Genomic DNA, 22291 nt, shown 5'->3' on the forward strand with positions numbered 1-22291 from the left:
CGTAAACAAAGATGCAATGAACATTGGAGCATACGTGCCTTATGGATAAATATTTCCAGAGTTTTTAGGTAGAGACCTAGGAGAGGGATTGCGGGGTCATATGGCAATTCTATTCGTAATTTTTTGAGGAACCTCCACACTGCCTTCCATAACGGCTACACCAGTCGGCATTCCCACCAACAGTGTATCAGGGTTCCTCTTTCTCCAAAGCCTCTCCCACACTTGTTACTATTAGTCTTGCTGATGATAGCCATTCTGACAGGGGTGAGGTGATATCTCATTGTGGTTTTGATTTGCATTTCTCTGATGATTAGTGATGTTGAGCATTTTTTCATATGTCTATTTGCCATTTGTATGTCCTCTTGGGAGAAATGTCTCTCCAGGTCGTCTGCCCATTTTTCGATTGGGTTGTTTGGTTTTTTTGTTGTTGAGTTTCATGAGTTCCTTGTATAATTTGGTTACTAGCCCCATATCGGAGGCACTGTTTGCAAAAATCTTCTCCCATTCAGTTGGTGGCCTCTTTATTTTGTCGATGGTCTCTTTTGCTGTGCAGAAGCTTTTTAGTTTCATATAGTCCCATTTGTTTATTTTAGCTTTTACTTCCATTGCCTTTGGAGTCAAATTCATAAAATGCTCTTTGAACCCAAGGTCCATAAGTTTAGTACCTATGTTTTCTTCTATGCAGTTTATTGTGTCAGGTCTAATGCTTAAGTGTTTGATCCATTTTGAATTAATTTTGGTACATGGAGACAGATAGCAGTCCAGTTTCATTCTTTTGCACGTGGCTATCCAATTCTCCCAGCACCATTTATTGAAGAGGCTGTCTTTCCTCCATTGTATGTATTTAGCTTCTTTGTCAAAAATTATCTGTCCATATTTATGTGGTTTTATTTCTGGGTTCTCAATTCTATTCCATTGGTCTATGCGTCGTTTTTCTGCCAATACCATGCTGTTTTGATTATTGTAGCCCTGTAGTACAAGCTAAAGTCAGGGAGTGTGATACCTCCAGTAGTGTTCTTTTTTCTTAAGATTGCTTTGTCTATTCAGCGCCTTTTGTGGTTCCAAACAAATCTGATGATTTTTTGTTCTATTTCTTTAAAAAATGCCATTGAGATTTTGAGGGGGATTGCATGAAAACTGTGTATTGCTTTGTGTCATTCTTTGAAAGTATGTTGTTTAATCTCCATGTATTTGTGGTTTTTCCTGCTTTCTTTTTGCAGTTGATATCCAATTTCAAAGCCTTGTGATCAGAGAATATGCTTGGTATGATTTCAATCTTCTTAAATTTGTTGAGACTGATTTTATGTCCCAATATATGGTCTATCCTTGAGAATGTTCCGTGTACACTAGAAAAGAATGTATAGTCTGATGTTTTAGGATGAAGTGCTCTATAAATGTCAATTATGTCCATTTCATCTAATGTGTCATTTAGGGCTGCTATTTTGTTATTTATTTTCTGTTTGGATGATCTATCCATAGCTGTCAATGATGTATTTAAGTCCCCTAGTATAATTGTGTTTTGGTCAATTTCTCCCTTTAGTTCTGTTAGTAGTTGCTTGGTATAATTTGGTGCTCCCTGATTGGGGGCATAAATATTGATGACTGTTATGTCTTCTTGTTGTACAGTACCCTTCACCATTATGAAATGTCCATCTTTGTCTCTTGTTATCTTCTTCACCTTGAAGTCTGTTTCATCTGATATCATTATGGCTACACCTGATTTTCTCTGGGTACCATTTGCTTGGAGTGTCAATTTCCACCCTTTCACTTTGAGTCTATGCTTGTCCTTGTAGCTGAGATGTGTCTCTTGGAGACAGCATATGGTTGGGTTTAGTTTTTTGATCCAATCTGCTACTCTGTGCCTTTTTATTGGTGAATTCAGTCCGTTTACATTAGGGTGATTATTGATATGTAAAAATATCCTGTCATTCTATCTTTAGTTTTCTGGTAAAGCTGTGTCTCCATTGTTTCTTTGCCTTTTTGTTGTTGTCTATTATTTCTGTGTGGTTGTAGTCTATGATGTTTCCCTCTGCTTCTTCTTTTATTACAGTATATATTTCAGTTCTGGTTTTTTTTGAGTGGCTACACTTAAGTTTATGTAAAAGAATGTTTGATATTTAGAGTATTCCATTTTCTTCAGCACGCTTACTTTCTCCATTCCCATATTCCGGTTCAGGTCTTAACTCCTCTTTTTTATGTTTTGGTTGCCACAAATTGTCCCTGTTGATGGTGGTCGAATAGCCTCCTTTAGTATTTCTTGTAGTGCAGGTCGTGTATTAGAAAACTCCCTCAGCTTCTGTATGTCTGGAAAGGTCTTTATTACTCTTTCATAGCTAAAAGATATCTTTGCTGGATATATTATTCTTGGCTCATAATTTCTCTCTTTCAACAGTTTGAATATTTGGTTCCACTCCATCCTGGCTTGTAGAGTTTCTGCTGAAAAATCTGATGATAATCTAATGGGCTTTCCTTTGTAAGTTACCGTCTTCTTTTCCCTGGCTGCCTTGAGGATTCTTTCTTTGTCGTTGATTTTAGACAGCTTCAATACAATGTGCCTTGGAGAAGGCCTGTTGGGATTGAGGTAATTAGGTGTTCTATTTGCTTCTTGGATTCGAGGGTCCAGTTCTGTCCACAAGTTTGGGAAGTTCTCATCGACAATTTGTTTGAATATATTCTCTGTTCCCTTCTCTCTTTCTTCTCCTTCTGGTATGCCCATTATTCTTATATTGCTCTTTCTGATGGAGTCAGAAAGTTCTTGTAGAGTTCTTTCATTTCTTTTAAGTCTCAAGTCTCTTTCTTCTTCCATCTGTGTAATTTCCAGGTTTCTATCTTCGATGTCACTGATTCTTTCCTCCATCTGGTCAACTCTACTACCTAAGCTGGTTATTTCATTCTTAATTTCTTCTATTGAGTTCTTAATCTCCAGAAATTCTATTTGGTTCTTTTTTAAAATTTCAATCTCTTTTGTAAAATGCTCATGCTGTTCTTTGATTGTGTTTCTGAGTTCATTTAACTGCCTATCTGTGTTTTCTTGCATCTCGTTGAGTTTTTCAGAACTGCAATCGTAAATTCTCTGTCATTTACGTCACATATTTCTGTATCTTTAAGTGCCTTTTCTGCAGATTTTTCACTTTCTTTCTGAGCTATCATGTTGCCTTGGTTATTCATGGCAATTACTGATTTACTATTTCTCTTCCTAGACATCTACAGGAGTGGTTTCTGCAACAGGTTGATATGAATCGGTCTTTGTTTTGTTTTCCAGTACTTGTTGGTAGAATATTTTATTTTTTCTCCAACTTCAGCTTATTTTTCTTCTCCTACACGGTAGTGCTATGTTTTCTCTGCACTGTTCCAATTTCTCACACAATGGGGGGATTCCCTGGGAGACAGGCTTCTCCTCTGTTAATAGTTCGTATAGGTCACAGGGCACAGTGTCCCGGTGGGTATGTGGAGAGCTTTTGATGTTCCAAAGCTCTTCCAGCTCCAGATTCAGAGCCCGTATGTTTCAGCAGTTCTGTTTACTCCTGCAGGTATCTGCCCAGGTATGTGGGTTCAGGTGCAGGGTGAGTTGTGAGAGGTGGCCCAGAGCAATGTCAGCGACCACCACCACAGCAGGTCCTGCTTCCACAGCTCCCTCCCCTTTGCCGTAACTAGTTGGGCTGCGAATCTGTGTCTGCGGTCCATACTCTCAGAACAGCAAACATTCTGTTTTATTGATCTGATACTGCTACTGTTCCGCTTCTATCACCGGGCAGGTGGGGGCGGGGTGAGCTCTGGGAGGGTAGGGAGGGGGCGGCTAGTCTCAGTGCCTAAGGCTTCCATTCTCTGCTCGGCAGTGAGGGCTTAAACCACCCTTTTTCAGCCTTGTTCCCTCAGTCTTTTCTTGGAGGTCTCTGCCCTGAGCGTTGGTTTCAGCCATGTTATATGCTGCCCTCTCAGCCCTGTGGGCCATAAGTGGAGCCCTAGCAGTCCGAGTTCTTCCCTCTCCTACAGCTGCGGTAGTTCCGGGATGCAGCGAGATCGGAGCACTGAGCTAGGCCTGTGTCCTGTGCCCGCGTAGCCCCGTCTCCACACTTCTCCCTTTCCTCCTCCCCCGCTCGCAAGATTCTCCCACCTATAGTTGACTTTGGTAGTCGGCCTCTTTGTCTTGCCTGTCTGCTGTGCAGGGAGTCCTTTGTGGAGTTTTTGTTGTTTGATTCATTGTAAATTCCAGGGGAGCTTTACAGAGGCCCACCTCACGCTGCCATTTTTCCTCCTCCCACTTGTTTGTCTAATCTTGATAGAAAGGTAATACTGTCCTCAAAATAAGTTGAAAGGTGTTGTCTAAAATTTATTGTATACAATTGTTGTTAATTGTTTAAATGCATAGTAATATTTTTTGACTTTAGTTTTCATAAGTTTATTTATGATGCATCTTAGCATAAATTCCTTTGGGTTTTTCCTATTTGAGGTTTGCTCAGCTCTTAAATCTGTAATATGCCTTTTGACAAATTTTGGAAGTTTTCAACCATCATTTTTTAAATAATTTTTCAGCCTCACAGTCTTTCTTTCCTCATTCTGGGATTCATGTATCCTCTGGGATCCTTCAATTGTAAATTTTTCATTATTGTTCCACAGATCCCTGTGGCTCTGTTTATTTTTTTCTCAGTCTATTTTCTCTCCATTGTTCAGACAGAGTAAATTCTATTTATCTATCTGCTAGTTCAGTTTCTATCTTCTCTTACTATTAAGACTATTCAGGACGTCATCAAAATGGCGGCATGAGGTGAGCCTCTGTAAATCTCCCCTGAAATGTACAACTAATCGAACAACAATAACTCCACAAAGGACTCCCTGCACAGCAGAATGGCAAGACGAAGAGGCCCAATACTGAATTCACCTAAAGGAGGCTAATCGCGTGTGCGGGGGAGGAGGGAAGAGAGAAGTGTGGAGACGGAGCCCCGCGGGCACAGGACGCAGACGTAGCTCAGTGCTACGAGCTCGCTGCATCCCTGAACTACCGCAGCTGCGGAAGAGGGAAGAACTTGGACACTGCTTATGGCCCACAGGACTGAGGGGCTAACATATAACACGGCTGAAGCCAAGGCACACGGCAGAGAACTCGGAGAAAAGACTGAGAGAAGAAGGCTGAAAACGGTGGTTTAAGACCTCACTGCCAAGCAGAGAACAGAAGTCTTAGACACTGAGACTAGCCGCCCTCTCCCTACCCACCCAGAGCTTGCTTCGCCCCCACCTGCCCGGTGCTAGAAGTGGAACGGTAGCAGTGTCAGATCAAAATAAGAGAATATTTGCTGTTCTGAGAACTGTGGACCGCAGACACAGATTCGCAGCCCAACTAGTTCTGGCAAAGGGGAGGGAGCTGTGGAAGCAGGACCTGCTGTGGTGGTGGTCGCCGCCATTGCTCCGGGCCACCTCTCACAACCCACCCCGCTGCTGGCCCTCCTATCTCTGTGGATTCCTGCAGGAGTAAACAGAACTGCTGAATCTGGTGCAGGAAGAGCTTTGGAACTTCAGAAGCTCTCCGCATACCCACACAGACACTGTGCTCTGTGGCCCAGGCGAACTATTAACAGAGAAGCCCGTCTCCCCGGGAATCCCGCCATTGTGTGAGAAGCTGGAATAGTGCAGAGAAAACATAGCACTACCGTGTGAGAGAGAGAAAAAAGGCTGCAGTTGGAGAAAAAATAAAACATTCTACCGACATGTACTAGAAAACAAAAGAAAGTCCTCTTCCTATCAACCTGTTGCAGAACCCACTCCTGTAGATGTCTAGGAAGAGGAATAATAAATCAGTAATTGCCATGACAAGGCAACAAGACAGCTCAGAAAGAAAGTGAAAAGTCTCCAGAAAAGGAAATTAAAGGTATGGAAATATGTGACTTAAATGACAGAGAATTCAAGATTACAATTCTGAAAAAACTTGACGAGATGCAAGAAAACACAGAAAGCAGTTTAATGAACTCAGAAACGCAATCAAAGAACAACATGAGCATTTTACGAAAGAGACTGAAATTTTAAAAATGAATCGAATAGAATTTCTGGAGATTAAGAACTCATTAGAAGAAATTAAGAACGAAATAACCAGCTTAGGTAGTAGAGTTGACCAGATGGGGGAAAGAATCAGTGTCATCGAAGAAATTACATGGAAATTACATGGAAGGAAGAAGAAAGAGACTTGAGACTTAAAAGAAATGAAAGAACTCTAGAAGAACTTACTGACTCCATCAGAAAGAGCAATATAAGAATAATGGGCATACCAGAAGGAGAAGAAAGACAGAAGGGAACAGAGAATATATTCAAACAAATTGTCGATGAGAACTTCCCAAACTTGTGGACAGAACTGGACCCTCGAATCCAAGAAGCAAATAGAACACCTAATTACCTCAATCCCAACAGGCCTTCTCCAAGGCACATTGTATTGAAGCTGTCTAAAATCAACGACAAAGAGAGTCCTGAAGGCAACCAGGGAAAAGAAGACGGTAATCGACAAAGGAAAGCCCATTAGATTATCATCAGATTTTTCAGCAGAAACTCTACAAGCCAGGAGGGAGTGGAACCAAATATTCAAACTATTAAAAGAGAGAAATTATGAGCCAAGAATAATACATCGAACAAAGATATCCTTTAGATATAAAGGATGAATAGAGACCTTTCCAGACAAACAGAAGCTGAGGGAATTTTCTAATACACAACCTGCACTACAACACACAATGGGATTTATAGATGATGTAATACAGAATTGTACACCTGAAATCTATGTAATTTTACTAACAATTGTCACCCCAATAAATTTAATTAAAAAAAAAAAAAGAAAGAAATCTTAAAGGAGGATATTCGACCACCATCTACAGGGACAATTTGTGCCAAACAAAACATAAAAAGGGGGAGAGTAAATGCCCAAACTGGAATATGGGAATGTAGAAAGTAAGCGTGCTGAAGAAAATGGAATACTCTAAATATCAAACTTTCTTTTACATAAACTTAAGGGTAACCACACAAAAAAATCCAGAACTGAAATATATACTGTAATAAAAGAAGAAACAGAGGGAAACATCATAGAATACCATGACACTGAAATAATAGACAACAACAAAAAGGCAAAGAAACAATGGAGACACAGCCTTACCAGAAAACTAAATATAGAATGACAGGAAATCCTCACGTATCAATAATCACCCTAAATGTAAATGGACTGAACTCACCAATAAAAAGGCATAGAGTAGCAGAGTGGATCAAAAAATGAAACCCAACCATATGCTGCCTCCAAGAGACACATCTCAGCTACAAGGACAAGCATAGACTCAAAGTGAAAGGGTGGAAATTGACACTCCAACCAAAGGGTATCCAGAGAAAATCAGGTGTAGCCATAGTGATATCAGATGAAACAGGCTTCAGGGTGAAAAAGGTAACGAGACAAAGATGGACATTTTGTAATGGTAAAGGGGACTATACAAGAAGAAGAAATAACAGTCATCAATAATTATGCCCCCAATCAGTGACTGTACCTAACTAAACAAGTCAGTAAATCAAGTGAACTAGTGCTTGTATATACTGGCTGTATGCCCAGAATTGTTCTAGGTGCTGTGGGAGCTATAGTTAGAAGACATAGTCTGTCCCTTAAATGAACTTATAATTTTGTTGGGGGTCAGTTTGTTCATTTTGATGCTCATTGCTCTGGTTCACTCAATCATTTGTCTTTCTACATCAATCATGAGTATAATCAAAATAAATGTATTGTCTAGGTTTCAGTTCATTCATTGTACACTTATAGATAGATATAGCCTTGCTGATAAGTAGTACTTATCTGTATGTACCCAAGCCATGCTCCATAGTTTTGTGTATGTTTTTGAAGATGTATTCTTTTGTTTAGCTATAGCTACTATTAAAACCATTTCTATGGAAAGAATTCTCTGATTATTGGTTTCATCTGAGCTCACTGGTAAGTGCTTTCTATTTTGCAGTGTTTACTTGTATTAACTATTGTACCCTATTTGGTGTGCATCTACCTTAACCTTTTTCTATTTTGTTTTATTATATTTTTCGTGTCCCATAATCAAACTTCTGGAAAACAGCATTAGCCATGTTGAGTGCATTTCATCTTGCACAAATAATCCACTATTAGCCTGACTTCCCCTAAGTAGAACGGTCAAATTTTTCTCCAAATCCATGGGACTTTTGTGGATCCCAAAGAGTTGTCTTGTCCTGTCTTTTTAAGATTAAAGTTTCCAAAGCTTATGAAAAGATGATGTTGATACCTGAATACCTGGCAGTGATATGATTGCTGCCCAAAGTAGGGTAATAGAAAGTGTAAGATTTGCAGTCAGAAGAACTCAGCTAGAGTCCTGATTATGCACCTTAACTACATGATATTATTGAGTTCATTTATCATTTTGTGAACTTAGGTTTCCTCCTAAGTAAAATAGAAAAAATGGTATCTGCCTAAGAAGATATGCACAGATAATGTGTGTGGATAGGCCTTAGAAACTTTCAAGTACTCTCACAAAACTTAATGGCTATAATTATAGCAAATTTTTTTTTTGGAAAATGACCTTTTTAAAAGGTACAGTTGATTATATCATCCTCTGCAATGGCTTCTTATTGAGCTTAAGAGTGTTATTATGCCTACAAGGCCCTGAATGTTCTGGCTGCAATCGCTGCATCTTCATCTTCCTCATCTCCTCCCTACACTCTAACTATATTCTCCCTCACTCACTGGTAGCTCTTGAAGCATTTTAAGCTTTTTCTTGCTTCTGGAAATTTCCAGTAGATGGTCACTCTTCCTGGTGTAGTATTTCTTTCTATTCCTCATCTAACTATCATTACTCTTGCACATTTTTCCAGTCTCAACTGAAGTTTCACTTTTTCATGAAAGCAGAGATTAAATCTGTTTTGTCCACTGCTATATTAGGGTATTCAATAAATATTATTGACTACTAGATTGAATAAATGAATGATACATTATTTACTTTCATCTCTATTATAATTTGCATTGAATTGATAGAAATATCATTTTCAAGTCAATGTAACATCTAATTTAGAAACTAAGTGGGTCATAAATATTTATCTGTTAAATAATTATAAGATTTTGAAGATATCTGTTTTAAAGTAAAACACGGAAATCTTCAACTACATGGAGGTAAGCTCAAATAACAATAAAATCTACAGTGAAAACTTCCTGTCCTGAAGATTTGAGAGTAAAATAAATAAAACCTTAAGACTTAACTTTGAAAGATTTATATAGGTTAATAAAGAACCTGTAAACATAGAGTGGAGAACCTACTTCCAAAAGCGAGTACAGAGTAATCTTTGTTATTTGGAAATGTAAGTTAACTATGAATTATATTTGGTTTTTATTTCTCCCAAATTTAAAGATTTCTGCTTTCTATTTCTGTACTTTCAACCATCAAATATGTCTGGTTTTTAAAAATATTTTTGCACAAATATTGCATATTCATGAAAGAAAAAAATATAGACAAAACCGTCACCCATAAAACCACCACCTGACATAACGTACTGTTTACATTGTGGTGCTTAATCAACTGGATGTTTTTCAGTGAATGTATACCCATATGGTAGGTATACAATGGATCGTGTTATACATAGTTATTTGTGATCTGCTTTTTTAAATTGTAATAAAATATACATAACATGAAATTTACCATATTAGCCATTTGTAAGTGTATAATTCAGTGGCATTAGGTACATTCAAAATGCTGTGCAACCATGACCACTATGCATTTCTAGTACCTTTTATTTCCCCCAACAGAAACTCCGTATCTATTAAACAATAACTTCCCATTCACTTCTCTCACCAACTCTGGGTAACGTCTATTCTACTTTTGGTCTCTATGAACCCACCTATTCTAGGTACCTTATATAAGTGGAATCATACAATATTTTCCATTTTGCATCTGGCTTATGTCACTTAATGTTTTCAAGGTTTATCCATGTTGTAGCATATACACAATCTACGTTTTTGCTACTTAAAATATATTGTGACTCCCTCTGTCAGTAACATTAAAATAAGAATACATAGCATCCCATTATAATATGGATTCACGTAATTTAACCAACCAACATTGAGATTATTTCCAATATCTTACTATTATAAACTATCCTTTGCTAGATATTCTTAAACATACATATTTTCACCCTTGTCTAATTATTTTCTAGAAGTTGAACTTTTGGATCAAAGGATATGAACATTTTAAAAGTGTTTGATCCTTACTGACAAATAGCTTTTCAAAGTGCTTGTATAATTGGATAAAGTTACCTTTGGTAGAGGAATGCTATTTGGTATATGCACTTGATTAGTTTTGCCAATCTGGTGGGTGAAAAAGGTATTTTTTTGTTTGCATTAATTTAATTATTAGGGATGTTTAGTACTTTTATTGTTTTGTTGACTACTGCACTATTTACTTGATAAAATGCCTGTTTATGTCTTTTGTCCATTTTCCTCTGGTATTTTTGCCCTTCCATAATGATTTGTAAAAACATTTTGTATGTCAATACAGTATATATTTCATTACACAAGTTATATATTATCATTTTGTAAACATTGAGAAATGTAGATGAGGAAAAGGCAAAAAAACAGCAAGTACAATTTCACCATCCAGAGGCAATTACTGTTGACATTTTGGTATATATCTTCCCTGAATTTTTTCATACAAATATTATTATAATATGCATAACTTTTTTCACTGTAAAACTTTAAAAAAATACTTACTGTAAAACTTTTTATATCAATAAACATGCATGTATATAATTGTTTCAATGGCTTCATAATAGTTCACTGAATTAAAGTATTTAACCAATTTCTTATTGATAATTTAAGTTTTGTCTAATTTTTTGAATGAAATATAATGACATGTATGACATCTTTATACACAATTCTTTTAACATTTATCTAATTACGTCTTTATATAAATTCCTAGAAAAAGGATAGCAAAGTAAAACAGTATGAACTCTTGAGGACTTTTTATATGTTTTCAAGTTGCCCACCAGAAAAGCTATGACAATTTATCCATCCACTATCCAGCATTTAAAATAGTGTCCATGTTTCTTCATCTGCTCAACATTGAGTGTTTTCAATTTTTCTAAGGTATGTAAGGACAGAAAATGGTATGCCATTACTTAATTTGCATTTTATTGATTACCAGCAAAGTTGAATTTGTTTGAACTTTCTTTTACTGTTTATTGGTCACTTGTATTTCTTATTTTGCAAATTGCGTGGTATTGTTCTTTGTCCATTATATTCACCTGTGGTGTATGCATCTTTTCCTTATTAATTCACAAGAACATATTCTATATTAAGAATATTATCCTTTTGGCTCTCATATTTATTTGAAATACTGTTGTTGTTGTTTTAAAATTTTATCTGTCATTTTTATTTCATCAAGATTTTCTAGTTTCTTACTTATAACTTTATAATATATGTTTTAGAACCTCTATCCTGCTATAGGTATTATTTAATTTTTTAATTCTAAACTTTGGTAATTTGGCTTTCTCTATTATTTCCTTTTCAATGTTACTTTTCTCAACATTTTACTTAGAAAAAGTTTAAACCTACAGAAAAGTTGCAAGAGTTGTAGGAGGTGTGATAAAAAATATGGTGAATGCTGCTGCTGAGTGCCATCCAACAGAAAGGAGGGATCTTCAATATGGGAAGAGGCATGTCGAACCTTAGTAACAATGTGTGACAAGTTTCAGCTTGTTCGCTGCAGTCAGTCAGGTGTGAATTATGGTTGAGAGAAAGTGTGTTTTGAAGTGTACATCGTCCCCCATCATGACAATGCTCTGTGTCACACATCACTTCTGGTATGGCAATTTCTGTCAAATAAAAACATTACGGTGTGTCCTCATCCACCTTATTCATCAGATCTGGCACTGTGCGATTTCTGGTTCTTCCCCAAAGTCAAAATAACCATGAAAGGTAAACATTTTGAATCGATTCGGGACATCGAGGCCACAACAGGGCAACTAAATGAAAGAGGACTTCCAGAACTGCTTCGGAGAGTGGCAAGAACGATGGGATCAGTGTGTTTGAAGCGAGGGGGCGTATTTTGACAGGGATTAATGGCAATGTGTCTTCTACTGCAGTATTTTTTTTTAAATTTAAACATTCACTGTATTTGTTGATCACACCTCTTATAATGATCACTTGTCTATATTCTTTACCACTTTCACTGTTTGTTTTTTTCTCTCTCTAATATATGCAGTTATATAGCTGTTGTTCACTTTTTATGTTTGTTTTTGGTAGATTTTCCCTACATAAGTTTTGAAATTTTTATGTACTCCATGTTTTACTCTTTTCTTTATGAATTGTGCCTTTCATGTTGGAAAGTCTCTCCTCACTGCAAAATTATGTATATATTCACCAGTATCCTATTCTTTCTTATACAGTCACAGTTTAAATCCATATAGAATTCATTTAGGCTTATCGCATTGGGTAGGAATTTTTTTCCAAGTGGTGAGCTAGCGTTTTTTAATATATAAATAATTCCTACAAATCAATAAGTGAAAAGACCAATAATATGCTAAGAAAAATATGCAAAAATATGCCTACACAATTTGCATAAAAGTAAATAAAAATAATGTCTTGTGAACAATAAAAATATACAAACACACGTAGTATAAAAGAAATACAAATTAAACTACTTTGAGATAACATTTCTCACCTATCAGATTGGTAAAGATCAGGAAGCTCATGATACTCTACTGGGAGCAATCAAAGAAATCAGGCAATCTCATGCATTGTTGGTGTGAGTTTAAATTGGTATACCTTCAGTGGACTAAGACGGAGAAAGACAAATACTGCTTGATCTCACTTATATGTTAAATCTAAAAAAAAAAAATGAAGTCATAGAAACAGAGAACAGATTAGTGGTTACCAGCAGTGGAGCATGGGGGAAATGGATGAAGGTGGTCAAAAGGTAAAAACTTCCAGTTGTAAGTCATGGGGACGTGATGTACAACAGGGTAAGTATAGTTGACAACATTGTATTGTGTATTTGAAAGTTACCGAGATCGTAGATCTTAAAAATTCTCATCGCAAGAAAAAAAATTGTAACTATGTGAGGTGATGGATGTTAACTAAACTTATTGTGATAATCATTTATATATAAAATTATGTTGTACACCTTAAACTTATATAATGTTATATGTAAATAATATCTCAATAAAACTGGAAAAACACATTGGCATACCCATGGAGTGCATTCTGTAAATCTATCAAAAATAAGAAGGGAAAACCATTTGACTTAGAAATTCCATTCAAGTACTTTTCCTAAAAAATATAGTCATATTTGAGTGAAATAATTATTGCAGCCTTGTTTTACTTGCAAAATATTGGGCAACCACATAGAGAGCTGGTCAAATTATGATACATCTATATAATGGAACACTATGCAGTTATTAAAAACCATGTGGTAGCTCAACATGTAGTCATATGGAAAGATAAGATATTTTTTAAATGAAAAAAGCAAGGTGCATGAAACTAATAAAAAAAATTTTAAAAAAGCAAGATGCAGAGCATTGTGGTATGCTACCACTTCTGTAAAGAGAAATAAATCTATAACTATAAAATCTTTGAAAGTAAAGAGATTATCTCTGGCAAGATACATGAGAAACTAGATAACATTCCAGGGAGGCTGTAGTACACAGGAGAAAGGGAGACTTACCTTAGTTATCACCACATTATTTATTGAATAATCTATCTTTCACTACTGGAAGTGATTTATGCAAGATTCTGCCCTTTTCATATATTAAATGATTATTTTTTGTAATTACTAAATTTTTATTTTGTTAACTAAATTTATTGGGATACTATCAGTTAATAACATCATGCAAATTTCAGGTGTACAACTTTATAATACAACATCTGTATACTCTATCCTGTTCATATATATATACTTTGCTCTGGTCTGAACTTCCTATTCTATTCCATGGGTCTACCACTCCGATTCCTCAGCAGTGCTACACTATTTTAATTATTGATTATTTGATTTTTTTAGCATTAAAAAATGCCTTCATGGCAATTTCCCCTCCTTACTCTTTGTTTTTCCTCAGAAATTTCTTCACTATTCTACCATGTTTAGTTTTTCAAAATTCCTAAATAATATCTGTCAAGGATCCCTTTCCCCAAATACTACTGGGATTTGGTTGAAATGAGTAAAATTTACATATTATTTTATTTTATTCATTAACTCTACAAGTATTCATTGACCACCTACTATGTGCCAGGCTCTATTATACATGCTTGGAAAAGTGAACAAGTCAATGAATAAGTCAATCTAGGTCATTACTCTTGAGGAGCTTACGTTTTAGTCAGTGTTGTTGGTGGGGAGATAGGTAACAAACAAGTAAGTAGATACACGGGTATGATAAGTTCAGATAGTAATGAATGCCACGAAGACATTTAAACAAGGTGATATGATATGAGTGTCTGTTTCAACAAATGGAGAGGAGTATTTTAGAGATAGCATGTTATTCCCATGGCATGGGAAGTTGGCACTTGAACTGAGACGTTAATGATGACAAGAAGCCTGTGAAGATTTGAAGGATGCATGTCCCAAGCTGAAGTTCGAAATCAAGAGTTCTATTTTTTACTTTTGAAGTTCGATTGATCAGTCTGACAATGTCAAGTAGGTAGTTGGACATATGACTCCGGCAGTCAGGAGAGGGAGAAGTCAGGGATGAAATCACCAACATATAGATAGTATTTGAAATCACAGGAGAAGGCGAGTTCACTTAGGGTAAATGTAAGTACAGAAGAGAAGGTAGTTAAGGAATAAATCCTTCAGAGGTTCCTGGGAGAAGGAGAACCCAGAAAACGAGACCGAAAAAGAGCAGGCATAAGGTAAAAACAAATACAAGGGAAAGTTGTAACATAAATGCCAAGAGAAGAGTGTGTTTCAAGAGGGAGAGAATGGTCACATCTTTACACTGTTAAATCTTTCCACTGAGAAACATGATAGTCTCTCCATTCATTTAAGTCTTCTTTGATGACTTTTCTGTTTCTCAGTGAAGTTTTTGTGGTTTTCTTCACAGAGGTCCTTAATACACAAAATATTTAGTTTTGCTCTGAGTAGAAAAATGACTCACTTTAGATTTGGTCTGGATTTATGTTGCTAAAAGGTCCAGCTGTAACTTGATATTTACATTTTTATCACTGATTACTCGAATATTTATGTTATACTTTTCTATATTGTGTGTGTGTTTTTAAACTGATTTTAACTTCTGATATTTCTAGTCAAACTTCATTGTGAATGATTTGTTCTTTCCCTTGGAATTCAGAAGAGTTCTGTCCATGTGAATTCTTTTAAGTGGAAACTATTTTTAATATTCATGAAAATAATTCATGTTTATTGTAGAAGTACAAGCAGGGCAGAAATATACTCGGTAAAAAATGAAAGTCTCCACTATGCCCACCTTTCGAAGAGAAACTTTGTTAATTGTTTTGTGTTTATACTTCTGTATATTTTTTAATGCAACCATGAAATTGCATATGCATGTTTTTTTCTTACAAAATGGGATACTAGTTATATATTACAACCTGCTTTTTTTCCCCCTTAAAATATATGGTGAACATCTTTCCATGGCATTACAGTTTGCATTCTTTCTTTAACCAAGCAGAGATTCACTTAATGTTAATGATGTATCCTGCTTACTCTATCATTTATGCACACTTTCTCTATTTTTTTATTTATGTTTGTTTTTTCCTGCACTATTTTAGCATAATTTGCATTACAGCACTTTACTCCTAAAATAATTCAGTGTGTATTTCTTAAGAACAGGTATATTCTCTTACATAACATTACACTTGCTAACTTCAGTAAATATAACATTGAAACAATAATTTTCCTAATCTCCCATCCATATTACATTTGTGTTAATTGACTCAAAAATATCCTTCATAGCATTTATTTTTCTTCCATTTGAGATTCTACTCTAGGGTCAGTTATTGCAGTTAGCTATTTTTGTCTTTGATGACATTAACAATTTTGAAGAATACAGTCCCCTCCTTTCTTTCTTTTTGTTTTTATTTTTTATTTTATTTATTTATTTATTTATTTTTTAATTAAATTTATTGAGGTGACAATTGTTAGTAAAATTACATAGATTTCAGGTGTACAATTCTGTATTACATCATCTATAAATCCATTGTGTGTTCATCACCCAGAGTCAGTTCTCCTTCCATCATATGACCCAGCAATCCCTCTCCTGGGTATCTACCCAAAAAATCTGAAAACATTTAGAGATAAAGACACATGTGCTCCAATGTTCATTGCAGCTTTGTTTACGGTGGCCAAGACATGGAAACAACCAAAATGTCCTTCGATAGATGAATGGATGAAGAAGTTGTGGTATATATACACAATGGAATACTATTCGGCGATAAGAAAAGATGATATAGGAACATTTGTGACAACATGGATGGATCTTGAGAGTGTAATGCTGAGCAAAATAAGTCAGACAAAAAAAGCAGAGAACCATGTGATTTCACTGATATGTGGTGTATAAACCCTCCTTTCTTTTTTAATGGAAATTTCTCATTTTTTTCTGATGTGTTCCCATAACTAGATTCAGTTTATACATTTCTGGACAGAGTAGTACTTAAGTGATGCTGTGTCTCTCTCAGGGTACCATATTTGTAGACATAAAATGCCCATCTATTCCTCCTTGGTGATGTTACTTGTGATCATCCAGTCAAGGTGTTATCTGATTTATTCGCTGTGCAATTATCATTTTTCCCTTGAAAATAATAAGTAATATATAGGGAGATGCTTTCAGAACATGAAAATATCCTTCTCCTCATCAAAGATTTTCCTTAAATTTAGCATCCATTGATGAATCCTGCCTGGACCAATCTTTAGCATAATGAGTGCACAAATGGTAATTTTCCAACTCCATCACTCCTTTCACATTTAAATTGGCACTCTGTTCTAGGCAAGCAAGAGAACAGGTTCTTCCCCAATTTGTTTATTTATTTATCTACTTGTTTTCAGTACGGATTCATAAATTCTTATTTTTCATAAATTCTTGTTTTATAATTAATCACTTTCCTTTTTTACCCCAGTCTTCATTTTGTTCCAGATTTGGCCAGCCGTAACCCCTCAGGTTGACTCCTATGTATTTTTGACACCTTCCCATTACCGTGTCTCCCCAAAAATAAGACCTACCTGGACCATCAGCTCTAATGCGTCTTTTGGAGCAAAAATTAATGTAAGACCCGGCATTATATTATATTGTATTATATTATATTATATTTATTATATTATATTATTATATTATAGACCCGGTCTTATATTATAGTAAAATAAGACCGGTCTTATGTTAATTTTTGCTCCAAAAGATGGATTAGAGCTGATGTTCCGGCTAGGTCTTATTTTCAGGTAAACACGGTATTTCTTTAAAGCACTTCTTTACTTTCTGCATAAGAATATATACCAGGCTCCTCTTGTACCTATCCTGCTTCGTCTCTGATATTAATTAGTCCTTTCTCCCTGGATCCTTTTAGTACCATTTTCTTTTCAAAGGCTGTGTATTATTCAACTGTATAACTATAGTATAATTTATTTAAATTTTCCTGTATGGTTGAACAATTTAGGTTAGTTCCAATTTTCTCATTATTATAAATGCAGCTTGGTACTCTATTTGTACATAAATGGGTTTGCAGTTTGTAGAAACAATATGTGCTACAAAACCAGTGTTTGTAGAACCGAATATCTTAGATGGGAGCTATTTGCACGAGTTGATATATACATAGGGGGTTATAGAAGTTTTGTGTTGTTGCCTGATGAAGGTTTTTTATTGTTGCAGAAAATAAAGATAATGGATATGTGGAGGCATTTGGAAAATGCTGTACATAATATTACAGGGCCAAATTTAAATTTTGTGCCCCTACATTTTAGCAACATCAAAGAGGAAAAAGAGAAGAAATTATAAGTCAAACATAGATTATATATTTCATTAGGGTAGGCCACTTCATATAGTGGCAGCAGCAAGATGAAAGGATCATAAGGACACTTATTTTTGTAGTTTCCAATGCACAAGTATTATCAGGTTTAAATTATGGGATAATGACTCATAATCTGAAAGTCATGAAACCTGTTTATTTGTGAAGTTGTGTGTCTAGTTTTGAAATCACCTGATCCTTTGAGGTTTGGAACCTGTACTGAGTTCAATGACCTATTTTTTTCATCCCTTCTTCAGTAAATACTAGCACTATGAGCAGGAGATGGAAGAGCTAATAACCTTAAAACCAGTTAACAATGGGAAAGGACAACATAAGTACACCGATAAAAGTCAGTGAATATGAGCGTGATCATATGGTTTATAAAGTTGTTCTCAATTTACACTTACATAAAATTTTGTATAAGTATTGCTCAGCATTACTCTCTCAAGATCCATCCATGTTGTCACAAATGTTCCTATATCATCTTTTCTTACAGCCGAATAGTATTCCATTGTGTATATATACCACAACTTCTTTATCCATTCATCTATCTACAAGTCAGACAGAAAAAGCAGAGAACCATGCGATTTCACTGATATGTGGTATATAAACCAAAAACAACAAAAGAACAAGACAAACAAATGAGAAACAGAAACTCATAGACACAGACAATAGTTTAGTGGTTGCCAGAGGGTAAGGGGGTGGGGGTGGGGGTGGGGGGTGGGGGTGGGGGTGGGAGATGAGGGTAAGGCGGATCGAATATATGGTGATGGAAGGAGAACTGACTCTGGGTGATGAACACACAATGGGATTTATAGATGATGTAATACAGAATTGTACACCTGAAATCTATGTAATTTTACTAACAATTGTCACCCCAATAAATTTAATTAAAAAAAAATTTTGTATAAGTAAAAGTTTTGTATAAATAAAAAGAATTGTACTTTGTTAATAGGGCTAAAATAAAACAACTTACTTCCTTGGTATGTAATTTTGTAAGGAATTGTGAAAGCGCGTGGGAATAGTAGGTAGCCAGACTGTTATGTAGAGTATCTGAAAATCCTTCCTGATGGCTTTTAGTGAATACCAACAAATATTCCTTTAAATAAGAAGTGGTGTTGCCCAACACCAAGAAGCCCTCAAGCAAAATGTCCTCCTGGTTCAGAAGTGAGAAAAACTAACACAATTTTCTTTTTCCAAATTCTCAGGTGGCAAATACAACTCATACTTCTTCATTCGGAATCAATTATTCAGCTACTGGGGTCTTAATTATGAAATGCTTCAGTCTTTACTCTTTTTCAAAGAGCACTTTGGAAAGGAAGAACTGGTTTAAGTAAATCAAAATCAATACTTTCAACTCCTTGTCTTCAAATTGTTCTCTTCTATGAACCACACTCTTAGAAGGAACTAAAACCTCCCCCTAAATCACGCTGTAGGATAAGCAGTTACATGCAGGGCTCATTCCCTCCACATACAATATAAAAAGATGTATTTAGTCTCTATACCTTGGTGATTTGATGAGTTTCCCCAAATCCTGAAGGTGAGAAAATGGACTTTGGAAAGAATCTGCCTGGAATGGAGTCCCCACCTCTGCCATTCACTAGCCGCATGACCTTTGACAAATACCTAACCTTTCTGTGATGCAGTCCCCTCATATATAAAATAGGGATGAGGATTTATAGTATGGACAAGATAGCATAGTCTTGTCTCTCCCTGCTCCTCCACACTAAGTACAACTTTACATCCAGGAAATAATACAAGAAGATAATTCTAACTAGTGGTAAGAGGAAGATGAACTGGTTTGGGACCTGAGGACTAGAGGAATAACATAGTGGCAGTGCATACAACTACCCAACATAAGAAGATGATCCAGGCCTAGGATTTCCTGACCCCCACCCTAGCAATAGAAGACAGCCCAGGTAGGTTCATTCTTCCTCCCATTTAACAGAAGTCCCAGTGACAAGACCAGGTAAGCTGAGAAACCAAGACAATGAGGATTGATTAATTGGCAGCCCTGCTGACAACAAACAGTCACGTGAAGTGCTCTCCTTCCTGAGACTGGGATTGAGATTCTGTTTCCCCTCTGAGAAATACTGGGATGGCAGGCAATGGCAAGAGGGGCCTCACCAGTACAAGTGGCCTGGCTTGGGAAGCCTTTGTTTCCCTGCAGGCCAGAGACTTTCTTCTACTGCCCAGAGGCAGTTGGATGGCACCACAAAAAGTGGCCAGATCTGTACCTCTTTGATCTCCTAAGACTGAGACTCTCCTCTCAGGGGGAAAAAAAAATCTCACTGGTTGACCTCATGAGTAGAGTGCAGATGACAGAGAATAGAATCTGTGAATTGGAAGACAGATTGATAGAAATTACTTAATCTGAACAACAGAGAGAAAATAGGAGGAAAAAAGGAACAGAGCCTCAGAGATTTCTGAGTCAATAAGAAAATATCTAACATTTGTATCATTTGAGTCCCAAAAGGAGAGGAGAAAGAGAGTCGGGCTGAAAGTTTTTGAAAAAATAATGGCTAAAAATTTTCCAGATTTGACAAGAGACACAAACCTGCAGGTTCAAGAAACTGAATAAACCAGGATAAATCAACCAGGGTAAACCCAAAGAAATCCATGCCCAGATACATCATAATTAAACATTGGAAAACAAAAATGGGGATAATAAACATTGGGTTATTATGAGGATTAATTGGTGTAATTCATGGAAATTGCCTAGGGCATAGCCAGTGCTCAAAATATGTGAACTATCTCATCAGCCTCTTTTTAAATTATTTCTATAGACATTCAGAGATGATCCTTGAATCTCTAAGAGTGTGCATATCAATATGCCCAGAAGCAGAGACTTCTTTCCACATTTATAGGTTTCATAACTTTTCAGAATTAGAGTGTTTAATTTCTGTTTGTGGGAAGAAGAGCAGGACAGGAAGAAAACAGGGTAAATAACCTGGGGACCCAGTCAGTGTCCTAGTAGGAAAGAGATGGAGCATGCTTAAATGGTGTAATTGAATAAAGTTTATTCAAGTACTATTAGCAAACGTGGGCAGTGTTAGGAAAATCTAACAAAGGATGGGACAAGATCCTAGAACCAGAAACAGTGGGAAGCCTATAGGCCCAAAGGGGCAAGAAGACTGCACAGTTGCCAGAATCCATATAAAGATACATGAGGGGTGGCCGGTTAGCTCAGTTGGTTAGAGCGTGGTGCTCTTAACAACAAGGTTGCCAGTTCGATCCTCACATGGGCCACTGTGAGCTGCGCCCTCCACAACTAGATTGAAACAACTACTTGACTTGGAGCTGAGGGGTCCTGGAAAAATACACTTAAATAACTAAAAGTTAAAAAAAAAAAGCTATATGAGAGGGCTGCCTAACAGAAGGTATGGCCTATGCTCAGTTGACTTAGACAATCCATGATGATGCATCTGAGAAGGAACTTGGAAAATAAATATCCTGATCTCACTATGCGTATGCTGCCCTTCAATCATCTGCCAGTATCTCCCACTGGCCAAACCTTTTGAGAAACCAGAGGAGAAGATAACCTGTGGATGGAGCCCATAAGGCCCAGTTTGGCAGGTCACAGAACAGGATGGAAATGGATCTGGGGGGACAATGGAAAACTGCTAGCACAGAAAGTTTGAGTCTATCAATAATTCATACCCTGATTAATATGAATTATTTTATTCAGTGACCAGAATTATTTCCTTTTGTCTAGTCAGCTGAGAGAATGAGATCTTGAGGAGAGGAAAGAGTGAGAAGGGAGATTATTTTTAGTACAAATCACTTTTGAGGAGGGCATCCTGTGTTGCTTTGAACTTCGAGTCCATGGAGTAATACAATGGCCCTGGATAGTGGTGAAGAGAGGCTAACTGGAAGTGAAATGGGGATCAGAAAAGAAAGTGAGAAGGGGTAAAACCAACTTGGCATATTCTGAATTTTGCCTTTAACCCTAGTGGTCACCAAAACCTCCCTCTAGCACTTTAATTGATATGCCATACAAAATGAGTAAGGATACCCATCTGAATCTTGGCTCAAAGCTTTCAAAGCTTAGCAGTATCTTAAGAATGATTAATGCCAGAGCTTTTTGAATTTTAAAGAGATAGTTTTACATCTGCCAAAGCAACTAAAGAGAATAGATTTACAATCAAATGTTTTAAAGCCGGAATTTCCTCTATACATGTATTACCAGAGCTCAGGTTTTATTTACTATACCTAAATGCACTCACTAGAACACCAATAGTTGTCTTAAAATCAAGTGATTAGAACCTTATTATCATTATTCAAAGTCAATTTCTCTTACGGATACAGATCATCCTTATGTGATTCTGAAGCCAC

Source organism: Rhinolophus sinicus, chromosome X, assembly GCF_036562045.2.
Source record: "Rhinolophus sinicus isolate RSC01 chromosome X, ASM3656204v1, whole genome shotgun sequence".
NCBI classification, from domain to species: domain Eukaryota; kingdom Metazoa; phylum Chordata; class Mammalia; order Chiroptera; family Rhinolophidae; genus Rhinolophus; species Rhinolophus sinicus.